Here is a 16,683-nt window from a genome sequence, read left to right as displayed (position 1 = left end):
CCCCTCTAGTCCGAATTGGACTAGGGAAAAGGGGGCCGGCCACCTCTCCTTCTCCTCCACTTCCTTCTCCCTTCCTCCCCTCTTGGTGGACTCCTACTAGGACTTGGAGTCCTAGTAGGACTCCACATCCTGGCCGAACCTAGCCTTGGCCGGCCTCCTCCTCCTCCATCCTTGATATACTGAGGCAAGGGGCACCCCATGGACACAAGTTGATCCACGTGATCTATTCCTCAGCCGTGTGCGGCGCCCCCTGCCACCATAGTCCTCGATAATATTGTAGCGGAGTTTAGGCGAAGCCCTGCTGCAGTAGTTCATCAAGATCGTCACCACGCCGTCGTGCTGACGGAACTCTTCCCTGACACTTTGCTGGATCGGAGTCCGGGGATCGTCATCGAGCTGAACGTGTGCTAGAACTCGGAGGTGTCGTAGTTTCGGTGCTTGATCGGTCAGGCCGTGGAGACGTACGACTACATCAACCAAACGCTTCCGTTGTCGATCTACGAGGTACATAGATCATACTCCCCCCCTCATTGCTATGCATCACCATGATCTTGCGTGTGCGTAGGAATTTTTTTGAAATTACTACGAAACCCAACAGTGGCATCCGAGCCTAGGTTTTTATGGTTTGATGTTATATGCACGAGTAGAACACAAGTGAGTTGTGGGCGATATAAGTCATACTGCTTACCAGCATGTCATACTTTGGTTCGGCGGTATTGTTGGATGAAGCAGCCCGAACCGACACTACGCGTACGCTTACGCGAGACCGGTTCTCCCGACGTGCTTTGCACAAAGGTGGCTAGCGGGTGACAGTTTCTCCAACTTTAGTTGAACCGAGTGTGGCTACGCCCGGTCCTTGCGAAGGTTAAAACAGCACCAACTTGACAAACTATCGTTGTGGTTTTGATGCGTAGGTAAGATTGGTTCTTGCTTAAGCCCGTAGCAGCCACGTAAAACTTGCAACAACAAAGTAGAGGACGTCTAACTTGTTTTTGCAGGGCATGTTGTGATGTGATATGGTCAAAACGTGATGAGATATAAGTTGTTGTATGAGATGATCATGTTTTGTTAAAGTTATCGGCAACTGGCAAAAGCCTTATGGTTGTCTCTTTATTGCATAAGATGCAAGCGCCAAATAATTGCTTTACTTTATCGCTATGCGATAGCAATAGTTGCAAGAGCAATAGTTGGCGAGACGACTGTGTGACGACACATTGATATAGATCAAGATGATGGAGATCATGGTGTCATGCCGGTGACGATAGAGATCATGACAGTACTTTGGAGATGGAGATCAAAGGCGCAAGATGATGATGGCCATATCATATCACTTATATTGATTGCATGTGATGTTTATCTTTTATGCATCTTATCTTGCTTTGATTGACGGTAGCATTATAAGATGATCTCTCACTAAATTATCAAAAAGTGTTCTCCCTGAGTATGCACCGTTGCGAAAGTTCTTCGTGCTGAGACACCACGTGATGATCGGGTGTGATAGGCTCTACGTTCAAATACAACGGGTGCAAAACAGTTGCACACGCGGAATACTCAGGTTATACTTGACGAGCCAAGCATATACAGATATGGCCTCGGAACACGGAGACCGAAAGGTCGAGCGTGAATCATATAGCAGATATGATCAACATAGCGATGTTCACCAATGAAACTACTCCATCTCATGTGATGATCGGACATGGTTTAGTTGATTTGGATCACGTAATCACTTAGAGGATTAGAGGGATGTCTATCTAAGTGGGAGTTCTTAAGTAATATGATTAATTGAACTTAAATTTATCATGAACTTAGTCCTGGTAGTATTTTGCAAATTATGTTGTAGATCAATAGCTCGCGTTGTTGCTTCCCTGTGTTTATTTTGATATGTTCCTAGAGAAAATTGTGTTGAAAGATGTTAGTAGCAATGATGCAGATTGTATCTGTGATCTGAGGTTTATCCTCATTGCTGCACAGAAGAATTATGTCCTTGATGCACCGCTAGGTGACGGACCTATTGTAGGAGCAGATGCAGACGTTATGAATGTTTGGCTAGCTCAATATGATGACTACTTGATAGTTTAGTGCACCATGCTTAATGACTTAGAATCGGGACTTCAAAAACGTTTTGAACGTCATGGAGCATGTGAGATGTTCCAAGAGTTGAAGTTAATATTTCAAGCAAATACCCGAGTTGAGAGATATGAAGTCTCCAACAAGTTCTATAGCCAAAAGATGGAGGAGAATCGCTCAACTAGTGAGTATGTGATCAGATTGTCTGAGTACTACAATCGCTTGAATCAAGTGGTTGTTAATCTTCCAGATAAGATAGTGATTGACAGAATTCTCTAGTCACCATTACCAAGTTAGTAGAACTTCGTGATGAACTATGATATGCAATGGATAAGGGAAACGATTCCCAAGCTCTTCGTAATGCGGAAATTGATGAAGGTAGAAATCGAGAAAAACATCAAGTGTTGATGGTAGACAAGACCACTAGTTTCAAGAAAAGGGCAGAGGGAAGAAGGGGAACTTCAAAAAGAACAGCAAGCAAGTTGATGCTCAAGTGAAGAAGCCCAAGTCTGGTCCTAAGCCTGAGACTAAGTGTTTCTACTGCAAAAGGGACTGGTCACTGGAAGCGGAACTACCCCTAGTGATTGGCAGATAAGAAGGATGGCAAAGTAAACATAAGTATATTTGATATACATGTTATTGATGTGTACTTTACTAGTGTTTATAGCAACCCCTCAGTATTTGATACTAGTTCAGTTGCTAAGATTAGTAACTTGAAACGGGAGTTGCAGAATAAACAGAGACTAGTTAAGGGTAAAGTGACGATGTGTGTTGGAAGTGGTTCCAAGATTGATATGATCATCATCGCACACTCCCTATACTTTCGGGATTAGTGTTGAACCTGAATAAGTGTTATTTGGTGTTTGCGTTAAAGCATGAATATGATTTGATCATGTTTATTGTAATACGGTTATTCATTTAAGTAAAAGAATAAATTGTTGTTCTGTTTACATGAATAAAACCTTATATGGTTACACACCCAATGAAAATAGTTCGTTGGATCTCGATCGTAGTGATACACATATTCATAATATTGAAACCCAAAGATGCGAAGTTAATAATGATAGTGCAACTTATTTGTGGCACTGCCGTTTAGGTCATATTGGTGTAAAGCGCATGAAGAAACTCCATGCTGATGGGATTTTGGAATCACTTGATTATGAATCACCTGGTGCTTGCGAACCATGCCTTATGGGCAAGATGACTAAAGACTCCGTTCTCCGGAACAATGGAGCGAGCAACTGACTTATTGGAAATAGTACATACTGATGTATGCGATCCGATGAGTGTTGAAGCTCGCGGCGGGTATCATTATTTTCTGACCTTCACATATGATTTGAGCAGATATGGGTATATCTGCTTGATGAAACATAAGTCTGAAACATTTGAAAAGTTCAAAGAATTTCAGAGTGAAGTGGAAAATCATCGTGACAAGAAAATAAAAGTTTCTACGATATGATCGCAGAGGTAAAATATTTGAGTTACGAGTTTGGTCTTCAATTAAAACAATGTGAAATAGTTTCACTACTCACGCCACCTGGAACACCATAGTGTAATGGTGTGTCCGAACGTCATAACCGTACTTTATTAGATATAGTGCGATCTATGATGTCTCTTACCGATCTACCACTATCGTTTTGGGGTTATGCATTAGAGACAGCTGCATTCACGTTAAATAGGGCACCATCTAAGTCCGTTGAGACGACACAATCTGAACTGTGGTTTGGCAAGAAACTAAAGTTGTCGTTTCTTAAAGTTTGGGGTTGTGATGCTTATATGAAAAGGTTTCATCCTAATAAGCTCAAACCCAAATCGGAGAAATATGTCTTCATAGGATACCCAAAGGAGACTGTTGGGTACACCTTCTATCACAAATCCGAAGGCAAGACTTTTGTTGCTAAATTCGGAGTTTTTCTAGAGAAGGAGTTTCTCTCGAAAGAAGTGAGTGGGAGGAAAGTAGAACTTGATGAGGTAACTGTACCTGCTCCCTTATTGGAAAGTAGTTCATCACAGAAATCTGTTCCTGTGACTACTACACCAATTAGTGAGGAAGCTAATGATGATGATCATGTAACTTCAGATCAAGTTACTACCAAATCTCGTAGATAAACCAGAGTGAGATCCGCACCAGAGTGGTACGGTAATCCTGTTCTGGAAGTCATGTTACTAGACCATGATGAACTTGCGAACTATGAGGAAGCGATGATGAGCCCAGATTCTGCGAAATGGTTTGAGGCCATGAAATCTGAGATATGATCCATGTATGAGAACAAAGTATGGACTTTGATGGATTTGCCCGATGATCGGCAAGCCATAGAAAATAAATGGATCTTCAAGATGATGATGGACGCTGATAGTAGTGTTACTATCTACAAAGCTAGAATTGTCGCAAAAGGTTTTCGACAAGTTCAAGGTGTTGACTACAATGAGATTTTCTCACTCGTATCTATGCTTAAGTCTGTCCGAATCATGTTAGCAATTGCCGCATTTTATGAAATCTGGCAAATGGATAAACAAAACTGCATTCCTTAATGAATTTACTAAAGAAGAGTTGTATACGATGCAACTAGAAGGTTTTGTCGATCCTAAATGTGTTAACTAAATATGCAAGCTCCAGCGATCCATCTATGGACTGGTGCAAGCATCTCGGAGTTGGAATATACGCTTTGATAAGTTGATCAAAGCATATAGTTTTATACAGACTTGCGATGAAGCCTGTATTTACAAGAAAGTGAGTGGGAACACTACAACATTTCTGATAAGTATATGTGAATGACATATTGTTGATCGGAAATAATGTAGAATTATTCTGCAAAGCATAAAGGAGGTTTTGAAAGGAATTTTTCAAAGAAAGACCTCGGTAAAGCTGCTTACATATTGAGCATCAAGATCTATAGAGATAGATCAAGACGCTTGATAAGTTTTTCAATGAGTACATACCTTGACTAGATTTTGAAGTAGTTCAAAATGGAACAGTCAAAGAAAAAGTTTCTTGCCTGTGTTACAAGGTGTGAAGTTGAGTAAGACTCAGAGCCCGACCACGGCAGAAGATAGAAAGAGAATGAAAGTCATTCCCTATGCCTCAGTCATAGGTTCTATAAAGTATGCCATGCTGTGTACCAGATCTATTGTATACCCTACACTTTGTTAAGAAAGGGAATACAATAGTGATCTAAGAGTAGATCACTGGACAGCGGTCAAAATTATCCTTAGTGGAATAAGGAAATATTTCTCAATTATGGAGGTGAAAAAAAAGGTTCGTCGGAAAAAAGTTACGTCGATGCAAGTTTTGACACAGATCTGGATGAATCTAAGTCTCGATCTAGATACATATTGAAAGTGGGAACAATAAGCTAGAGTAGCTCCGTGCAGAGCATTGTTGACATAGAAATTCGCAAAAATACTTACGGATCTGAATGTGACAGACCCGTTAACTAAAATTATCTCACAAGCAAAACATGATCACACCTTAGTACTCTTTGGGTGTTAATCACATAGCAATGTGAACTAGATTACTGACTCTAGTAAACCCTTTGGGTGTTGATCACATATCGATGTGAACTATGGGTGTTAATCACATGGTGATGTGAACTATTGCTGTTAAATCACATGGCGATGTGTACTAGATTATTGACTCTAGTGCAAGTGGGAGACTGAAGGAAATATGCTCTAGAGGCAATAATAAAGTTATTATTTATTTCCTTATATCATGATAAATGTTTATTATTCATGCTAGAATTGTATTAACCGGAAACATAATACTTGTGTGAATACATAGACAAACAAAGTGTCACTAGTATGCCTCTACTTGACTAGCTCGTTAATCAAAGATGGTTATGTTTCCTAACCATGGACAAAGAGTTGTTATTTGATTAACGGGATCACATCATTAGTTGAATGATCTGATTGACATGACCCATTCCATTAGCTTAGCACCCGATCGTTTAGTATGTTGCTATTGCTTTTTCATGACTTATACATGTTCCTATGACTATGAGATTATGCAACTCCCGTTTGCCGGAGGAACACTTTGTGTGCTACCAAACGTCACAACGTAACTGGGTGATTATAAAGGAGCTCTACAGGTGTCTCCAAAGGTACATGTTGGGTTGGCGTATTTCGAGATTAGGATTTGTCACTCCGATTGTCGGAGAGGTATCTCTGGGCCCTCTCGGTAATGCACATCACTTAAGCCTTGCAAGCATTGCAACTAATGAGTTAGTTGCGGGATGATGTATTACAGAATGAGTAAAGAGACTTGCCGATAACGAGATTGAACTAGGTATTGGAATACCGACGATCGAATCTCGGGCAAGTAACATACCAATGACAAAGGGAACAACGTATGTTGTTATGCGGTCTGACCGATAAAGATCTTCGTAGAATATGTAGGAGTCAATATGGGCATCCAGGTCCCGCTATTGGTTATTGACCGGAGACGTGTCTCGGTCATGTCTACATTGTTCTCGAACCCGTAGGGTCCGCACGCTTAAGGTTTCGATGACAGTTATATTATGAGTTTATGTGTTTTGATGTACCGAAGGAGTTCGGAGTCCCGGATGAGATCGGGGACATGACGAGGAGTCTCGAAATGGTCGAGACGTAAAGATTGATATATTGGACGACTATATTCGGACATCGGAAAGGTTCCGAGTGATTCGGGTATTTTTCGGAGTACCGGGTAGTTACGGGTGAAGCAATGGGCCTTGATGGGCTTTAGTGGGAAGAGGAGAAAGGGCCAAGGGGCTGCTGCGCCCCCCCCCCCTCCCCTCTAGTCCGAATTGGACTAGGGAAAAGGGGGCCGGCCACCTCTCCTTCTCCTCCACTTCCTTCTCCCTTCCTCCCCTCTTGGTGGACTCCTACTAGGACTTGGAGTCCTAGTAGGACTCCACATCCTGGCCGCACCTAGCCTTGGCCGGCCTCCTCCTCCTCCATCCTTTATATACTGAGGCAAGGGGCACCCCATGGACACAAGTTGATCCACGTGATCTATTCCTCATCCGTGTGCGGCGCCCCCTACCACCATAGTCCTCGATAATATTGTAGCGGAGTTTAGGCGAAGCCCTGCTACAGTAGTTCATCAAGATCGTCACCACGCCGTCGTGCTGACGGAACTCTTCCCTAACACTTTGCTGGATCGGAGTCCGGGGATCGTCATCGAGCTGAACGTGTGCTAGAACTCGAAGGTGCCGTAGTTTCGGTGCTTGATCGGTCAGGCCGTGGAGACGTACGACTACATCAACCAAACGCTTCCGTTGTCGATCTACGAGGTACATAGATCATACTCCCCCCTCGTTGCTATGCATCACCATGATCTTGCGTGTGCGTAGGAAATTTTTTGAAATTACTACGAAACCCAACACTTCTAACACTTTGGCACAATTTTCCTTCCCATCATACTCACGGAAGATATTAAAAAGCTGAAGCGTATGAGGTAAACTCAATTCCATTTTTTGTAGTTTTATTTTATAAACTAAACTAGTGCTAAAACAAGAAACAAAAAGATTCGATTGCAAGATCTAAAGATATACCTTCAAGCGCTAACCTCCCCGGCAACGGCGCTAGAAAAGAGCTTGATGTCTACTACACAACCTTCTTCTTGTAGACGTTGTTGGGCCTCCAAGTGCAGAGGTTTGTAGGATAGTAGAAAATTTCCCTCAAGTGGATGACCTAAGATTTATCAATCCGTAGGAGGCATAGGATGAAGATGGTCTCTCTCAAGCAACCCTGCAACCAAATAACAAAGAGTCTCTTGTGTCCTCAACACACCCAATACAATGGATAATTATATAGGTGCACTAGTTCGGCGAAGAGATGGTGATACAAGTGGTATATGGATAGTATATAATGGTTTTTGTAATATGAAAAATATAAAAACAGCAAGGTAACTAATGATAAAAGTGAGCACAAACGGTATTGCAATGCGTTGAAACAAGGCCTAGGGTTCATACTTTCACTAGTGCAAGTTCTCTCAACAATAATAACGTAATTGGATCACATAACTATCCCTCAACATGCAACAAAGAGTCACTCCAAAGTCACCAATAGCGGAGAACAAACGAAGAGATTATGGTAGGGTACGAAACCACCTCAAACTAATTCTTTCCAATCAATCCGTTGGGCTATTCCTATAAGTGTCACAAACAGCCCTAGAGTTCGTACTAGAATAACACCTTAAGACACAAATCAACCAAAACCCTAATGTCACCTAGATACTCCAATGTCACCTCAAGTATCCGTGGGTATGATTATACGATATGCATCACACAATCTCAGATTCATCTATTCAACCAACACATAGGACCTCAAAGAGTGCCCCAAAGCTTCTACCGGAGAATCAAGACGAAAACGTGTGCCAACCCCTATGCATAGGTTCATGGGAGGAACCCGCAAGTTGATCACCAAAACATACATCAAGTGAATCAATAGAATAACCCATTGTCACCACGGTTGTCCCACACAAGACATACATCAAGTGTTCTCAAATCCTTAAAGACTCAATCCGATAAGCTAACTTCAAAGGGAAAACTCAATCCATTATAAGAGAGTAGAGGGGGAGAAACATCATAAGATCCAAATATAATAGCAAAGCTCGCGATACAACAAGATTGTACCACCTCAAGAACACGAGAGAGAGAGAGAGAGAGAGAGATCAAACACATAGCTACTGGTACATACCCTCAGCCCCGAGGGATAACTACTCCCTCCTCGTCATGGAGAGCACCGGGATGATGAAGATGGCCACCGGAGAGGGTTTCCCCCTCTGGCAGGGTGCCGGAACGGGTCTAGAATTGTTTTCGGTGGCTACGGAGGCTTCTGGAAGCGGAACTCCCGATCTATTGTGATCCTCGATAGTTTTAGGGTATATGGATATATATATATAGGCGGAAGAAATACATCAGGGGAGCCATGAGGGGCCCACAAGGGTGGAGGGCGCGCCTAGGGGGGTGGGCGTGCCCCCTGCCTCGTGGATTCCTCGTTGATCCCCTGACGTGCACTACAAGTCTCCTGTATTGCTTTCTTTCCAAAAATAACTTTTCCGAAGGTTTCATTCCGTTTGATATTCCTTTTCTGCGAAACACTGAAACAAGGGAAAAACAGAAACTGGCACTGGGCTCTGGGTTAATAGGTTAGTCCCAAAAATCATGTAAAATAGCATATAAATGCATATAAAACATCCAAGGTTGATAATATAATAACGTGGAACAATCAAAAATTATAGATACGTTGGAGACGTATCAGTACAATATAAACTTACCCACATATCTTTTAGATGCTGGTCTGTGGCTCTTACAGGCCCATCCCGAGCAGCTCGGATGTACGCATCGGCCGAGCCAAAGGCATCAAATGATTCCTTTGAAAAGCCAGGATCATTGGAGAGCGGCTCTTCGACGACGATGATTCATGGAGCTCTCCACTTCAGAGTTCGTGACGGACATATTGTCCGAATCCTCAGTGGAAGGACAGTTCGACGCCACTCCCATGTTAGCCCCGTCCTTGGGGCAAGGTCCAGAACCTGACTAGTGGAGGCACGACCGGCAGGATCCCCGGACATAGTCCGACGGACACTTTTCCTGATAGAATGCGGCGAATGGCATCACGATTTGATGTGGCAATCAGAAGATGTATTCTTCAAAAGAAAAACCTTACCTCTTTGACGAGGGTACTGCCGTATTATCATTTGCCTTCCTCTTCGAAGATGTGCTCTGCGCGGGCGCCACTCTCCTCGGAGACGCTTGTGGTGCATGTTGTGGCGTTGAGCGCCTCCCCTTTGGAACACGAAATAGTGTGGTGGGTGAGGCATAGTAAGGAAACTCTTTCGAAGAAGGTGTCTTTTAAATTACTTACATGCGAAGCAGGGAGGAGGCCGGGGTAATTGGCGATGATGGGTACTTCTGTACCATCGTAGCTCGTCCGATAGAATACTCCATCCTCGAGCTCCACAAATATGTCCGGATCTTCTTTGAATCCGGGGTCAAGGTCCCGGTTGTGACACTCTGGATGGGGGGCGGGGCTATGGATCCCCTCGATAGCCTTCCGCCATTCCTGTAGCGAGTGGATAGGTTACTGTCCATCAAAAATGATTCAGGGAGAGGAGTAAAATGGTAGGATTGGAGCTTACCCAGCTAGGAGGATTATACATGGAAAATCCATCTCGACATTGGAGACGAGTGAATTCCTCCTTCTCCTCTTTGTACAGTGCAGCCAATATTTTGGTCAAAGCGGCGGGGGTTTTCGGACCCTTCCGACAGCAGCGTGAGGCGTCATCTTCCCCATTATAGTGCCACATGGGAAGCCCTCTGTATTGGAGTGGTTGGACCCCCTGCACTATGGATATTGCCATTACCTTGATTATTGACAATCCGGATTGGGCGAGCGCCTTAATCTTGCCCATAAACTGACGGACTTCTGCGCTATCCTCCTCCTCGAGGCTCCGAGGACGCCAACTATGGCGTTTCTTCAACGAAGCGCTTGAAAATTCGGGGAGGCCCATTCGGACTGGGTCAGGAAGAGAGACGTCTTCAATATAGAACCATTCGGAAGGCCACTCTTCGAAGCCTTCTTCAGCGTGCCGGACAGGTATCCGGTCTTGGCGATACGCCACACTTCAGCTCCTCCCAGTTTGAATATTGACCCCCCTTGATTACGAGGGACGAAGCAGAACAGTTTTCTCCATAATTCAAAATGGGCCTCGCATCCTAGGCATAGCTCGCATAGAGCAACGTAACCCGTGATGTGCAGGATGGAGGCGAGGTGAAACTGTGTAGTTGGAGGCCATAATACTCTAGAAGTCCTCGGAGGAAGGGATGGATTGGAAATCCGACGCCTCTTAGAAAGAAGGGAACGAAGCATACTCATTCCCCCTGGACGGATTGGGGAAGTTCTCCGCCTGAACCCCGCCATTGAAGGACGTCAATCCTGCTCGGATGGGGACTAGATCCGCGGGAGGAAGAAAGCCCTGTTTCTGCAGCTTCGTCGGCTAACCGTGAGATACGGAACATCTCTCCCAATCACCCTTTTTAGAGCCGTGGGGACGAGAGGAAGAGCTGGGAGCGCTAGCCATGTTGGGGTGGTTTCAATTAGCGAGCTTTGAGGATTTTTTCGCAGGGTGTGGAATGGATCTAAGATCTATTCTCTTTAAATAGGCACCTCTCTTGTATGGTCAGGGTGGTATGTGCAAAAATACCCCGACCTCTCGTATTCACTCGCCACATGGAAGCTGAAGTCAGAAAGGTGTGGAAGCCGATGCGTGGGACATTAAATGGAAAAGCCGAACACCACTCTTTAAGCCAGGGACTTTGAAGTAATAGGAGGGGAACCCGCCTTGCAATGCCGAAGACAATCTGCGCGCCGGACACCTCGTCATTGAAGTCTGGTTCAGTGGCTACTGAGGGAGTCCTGGACTAAGGGGTCCTCGGGCGGTTATCCTGTTCGACATGGGCCGGACTATTGGGCCGTGAAGATACAAGATAGAAGGCTTTCTCCCGTGTCCGAATAGGACTCTCCTTTGCGTAGATGGCAAGTTAGGTGTCTGGATGTATTATTTCCTTTCTCTATAACCGACTTTGTACAACCCTAGTTCCCCCCGATGTCTATATAAACCGGAGGGTTTTGTCCGTAGAGACAATCATAATCAAAGAGGCTAGACTTCTAGGGTTTTAGCCATTACGATCTCGTGGTAGATCAACTCTTGTAACCCCCATACTCATCTATATTAATCTAGCAGGACGTAGGGATTTACCTCCATCGAGAGGGCCCGAACCTGGGTAAACTTTATGTTCCCTGTCTCCTGTTAACATCAACCTCAGACGCACAGTTCGGGACCCCCTACCCGAAATCCGTCAGTTTTGACACTGACACCGGCCGATGCAAAGTTGTTCGATGACTGCTACAATGCGAATTACGCCCGATTTAAGTCTGTTTATTGCTAGTTTGTTGATGTACATAGATTTATTTGTTTATGTTGCATGGGTTGCATGGATATGAGGTACACAACTGTAGATGTAGAAAATGAGGGATTCCAGGTCAATGCACAAGAGCATACCCGGACGCGTCCGCGGACGTTTGATGGACTGGATCAGCTGTATCCGCTTGTAGATGATATAATATCTATACCTACTAATAAAGGGAATTGATATTCTTGGTCCATTGCGCTATTATGCAGAAAGCCCCCTGACCTTTTTGATACTCAACCTGTAGTCCTATTTTTTATAGTAAAAAAGGTTCGAGCAGAAAAAATATTGCTCCGGTTGAGGGTCAAATCTATAGCCTTCACCTTTTTTATCATAAGGTTGCAACCAGCAGAGCTAGTGCTCGCTTTTGTTAGAATAGAGGCCTCCCTTATTGATTAATGTCCCACTTGTGATAGCTAGCGAGCCTAACAAAGCGAATCCAACCCACATAAGGCAAGGAAAAAAATGCTGGCCTCCGATGTGGCCTAATGAAGGCGGCCCACATAAGACTAGGCGGATTTTTTTTGCAACGAGACCTCCTCATTACATATCCATTGTCACAACCAATTGAACTAGCTTACTGTTTTGTTTAGGAAAAAGGTTGTTTCGACTATTAAATAGACTCACCTCTCTTGCTTATACCGAATCCTCCCCATTTGTATATGCCTTTGATTTCCCCGCATATCAAGGAGACGTGACAGAAAATAAGCGGATTTCAATCAACATGCAAAGAAATAATGAACAAAAGGATATTGAGTTAGGGATGGCAATTTTATCCATGGATCTGGATACCCATGGATACCCGACCCGGTTGGGCAAGGGTATGGAGCACATTTCTGCCCATGGGTCCGTGGATATGGATACCCACGAACAGCCGGGTTGGACATGGTTATAGTTTGTGCTCCATGGATATCCAATGGATACCCGTATGACATGTGGGGTCATATGATAGTGACAGTAGAAAGAGCGAATCAATGGGAAATGGCAGGAAATATGCAACTTGTGCCATGAGCTATATGCTACAGAATCAACCTCTGGTATGTTACACTTAAGGACTCATCGTATTACTTGTTACCTACTTATGCATGTTGCTTATGTTGTCATTTGTGAGTGAATGATGATGAGTTGATTTGATATTTGGGAAGGCTTCATGCTGACTTTTCTATGCCCATGGAGCTCCATGGGTATGTGGGTATCCAGCGGGTTTGGGCATGGGCACAAGTTGTGCCCATGAATAATTTGGTGGATGGGCAGAGGGTAGGAAGATGGGTCATGGGTTGGATTTGGACCAGCTCCACCCGCCCCAAACCCGACCCATTGCCATCCCTATATTGAGTCCCTGTGAAAGGATAATTAGAATATTTATATCCTGTTGCAACGCACATACATTGTCCTACATGTAGAAAAGGGGATTTCAACTGACATGTAGAAAAGTAGGAAAGAAAGTGAGTCCTTGTGACACGAGTATAAGAAAGGACTACTATACATTGAAAAGAATGTAAGGTTCCATGTTTCACTTTTAAGGAAGGACTACTATACATTGAAAAGAATGCAAGGTTCCATGTTTCACTTTTCTTCCCACTACCCTTTCGTCCAACCTTCCCTGTATGATAATCAAATCATCTTAATTTTCTTACCTTCCGAATCAATTTCTATTTAATTTATTTACCAAACTTCTCATCAAAATATAAGGTAAATCACAGGCAGGATTTAATGAAATTTTATTTACACAATCACATTAATATGGTCAAGTAAATCACAAGCTAACATATTAGAATATTTATATCCAGTTGCAACGCAAATGCATTGTACTAGTCTAACTAAGAGAAACTAGGAAGGAAATAAGGAGGGAAAGCAAAAGTCAGAATAAGAAGCACACTAGGCCTTCTGATTAAGGAAAGACCTTGCGACAAGAAAATATGGAGGGAAAGCTGTCCAAATGAGGAAAATAAGAAGGACACCACGCCCTTCTAATTTTTTTACTAAGAGCATATATACTCCTTTGTGGTTAATTAAAATATTAAAAATGAAGGTGTGAGACACCAAATTTTAAATCCGCGAAATAAATTCGGCCCACAAGATTCGAACTTGGGTCTCTCAAGGCACACAACCGTGCTCATGCCACTGGCCTATCTCTCATTCCGATTCTGGGGTTTACTCTGTGAAAAAGAACCATGAACATTTTAAAGATAGTAAACTCGAAAGAACTTCATGTCAGGGATATTGTGTCTTTTTTAAGAACTATAATGATTGAAGTAGAAGTATAAGAGTGATGAATTTTGATCTCATTGCAAGCGCACCGGCCATTTTGCTAGTTATGCAAAATAAGGCCGGGAATCCCTTCTCGCCAATTTGACTTGGGAGCCGAGGAAAACCGTGATGCTATTCCGTTCCACGTGGCAGCAGAATTAATCCAGGATGCAGGAGGAAAGATGGAGCCGGTCCCACGAAATCTGTTGCCGGCGCCCCGACTTTAAAAGCACCCGCAACGGATTCCCCTCCCCCTCCCGCCCTCCGTAACGGCTTCACCTCCCCCTCCTGGCCTCCGCCTCGCACCCACCGGCAACCGCCATACACCAACCGCCGCAGCCGGCAGCCCTACAGAGAGAGAGAGAGAGAGAGAGAGAGAGAGAGAGAGAGAGAGAGAGAGAGAGAGAGAGAGAGAGCGAAGCTCAGGCATGCAGCCTCCCCCGCGTCCTCTCCCGTTTCCGGTGGGGGCGCAGCACGCGGACAAGCTACGGCCTGCAGAGCCGCCGCGCCCGAGCTGGGTGAACTACGAGCGCAACCTCAAGCTGGGCGAGCACGCCCTCACCGCTGCGGCGGAGCCGGCGCGCGAACCCGCCGTAACCGCAGGCAAGAAGATTCCGACCTTCGACGACGGCGCGGATGCCGGGCTCGGGCGCAGCGGCCACCTCCTCCTCGACTGCAAGGAGTCGGACGACAAGACGGCGACCGTCCACGAGGCCGAGGCGGGCCCGGGCCTGGAGCCCACACAGCGGGTGGTCGCGGACGGCAGGACGACGGACACCTTCCAAGAAGCTGCGGCGGACGCGCGGACGCGGAAGGGGAGATCGGAGGTTCTTGCGTCGCTCGAGTTCATCCGCCGGGTGGCCGGAGATGCGCCCGGCCTCGTAGACACGGCAATCCGGCAGATGGCGGCGATCTGCGACGCAGCGAGGAGGCACCGCCCCATCAACAACAATCTCCCTGGTCCGCCTCCGGTTCGTCTCCTGCAGGCAGCTCTGAGTCTGTTGACCGTGATCAAGGCCGCTCACTCTGAGTCGTTCGGCGCCTTCAAGACCGACAAGATCGTGGACGAGCCAGCCGTCCTCTTCCGTGGTCATCCGACAGAGGCGTTGGCGACCCATCAGTTCTTCGCGTCCGACCGTGCCAATGGAGCTGTGCAGAGGCTTCGCTCCGCGGTGGCCTGCGTCATGGCGTCGGCGGACGCGGTGGGTTTGCGCGAGTTCAGCCGCCTGGCAAGGTATGGCTTGTTCGAAGCCGTCATGGCACGAGCTCAAATCGACCTATTTCTTCACGAGCTCGACGAGGAGCTCCTGTTCGCCCGCATTGCGCTCTGTATTGACTGAACTTTTTAGATTTCCCTTCTGAGCGACATTGATTAGATTAGACCGCGTGGATGTTGCGATCTTTGTTGAAGGACAGAAACGAAAACACCTTCGAGCAAGATTGTCTCGCAGTTCGATGTTGAATACTCATTCGGAGAATTCTGCCTGTGTTTCTTCCTGTACTTGACAGAATTCTGCGGTGACTAATTATTGATGTCTGGTCTTCTTTTTTCCTTCGAAATCGGCATGTCCATTTGCTGTTGCACACCTGTAGTAATTTGACAGAATTCTGCAGTGCCATGGCATGATGCCACATTGGGTTTTAAGGTCGTTGAATTTGTTCAGCGTTCTTATTGGTGTCAAAGTTTGGCGAAACCCTCGGTCATGCATAATGTGAAGGTCGTAGACATGGATGTGGATAGGAAGGTTCTCTTGGCTGCCACAGGTTGTCGTGGTAGTGCGTGTGGAGAAAGAGGTCGGCCTTCAGGAAGACGAATGCGACGTTTTTGGTGTTGGCCGAACAACCATGGCCAAGGGTGAAGAAGAGGTATCCGTCGACAGGGTTAGCTAGGAACAACCACTTCCATATTATCTAGATGCGGGTGGTGAAGACCGCGGCGGCACTGAACTGGATATAACAAAGGATCGATCATATCAAGTAGTCCGGTGACATGCAAATTTTGTGCGTAGCTAGTGTTCTTTTTCTCTATTTGGCTTCTCATACTCATAATATACTCTGGTATTACAAGCATCGCATATGCATACATGCATGACCCAAACACTAGCTATCCTAGTTAGTAGAACCCATACCCACGTAATAAAACCTGTTGTTTCAACACACTCAAAAAATATCTCTTCTTTTTTTCCGACCCTAGTCGTCACCCAAGGTCTTCAATCACACTGCCTCCTCGTCGGTGGCCAGAGGTGTGAGGACCCATCTTTTTTGTATTTCTTAGCTGTAGTAGTTCCTTGTTTTTTTTCATGTTTTGGTTACCTCATGTATCGACAAAGGTGGTGGCGGCAACGATGGATTGTAATAAAGTCACTTCTACCTCTTCCTACCTCGACAATGTTTGATCTGGTACCGATGAAGG

This window comes from Triticum urartu, chromosome 3 (genome assembly GCF_003073215.2).
Source record: "Triticum urartu cultivar G1812 chromosome 3, Tu2.1, whole genome shotgun sequence".
Classification (NCBI taxonomy): Eukaryota; Viridiplantae; Streptophyta; class Magnoliopsida; order Poales; family Poaceae; genus Triticum; species Triticum urartu.
Note: the sequence above shows the minus strand (reverse complement) of the source record.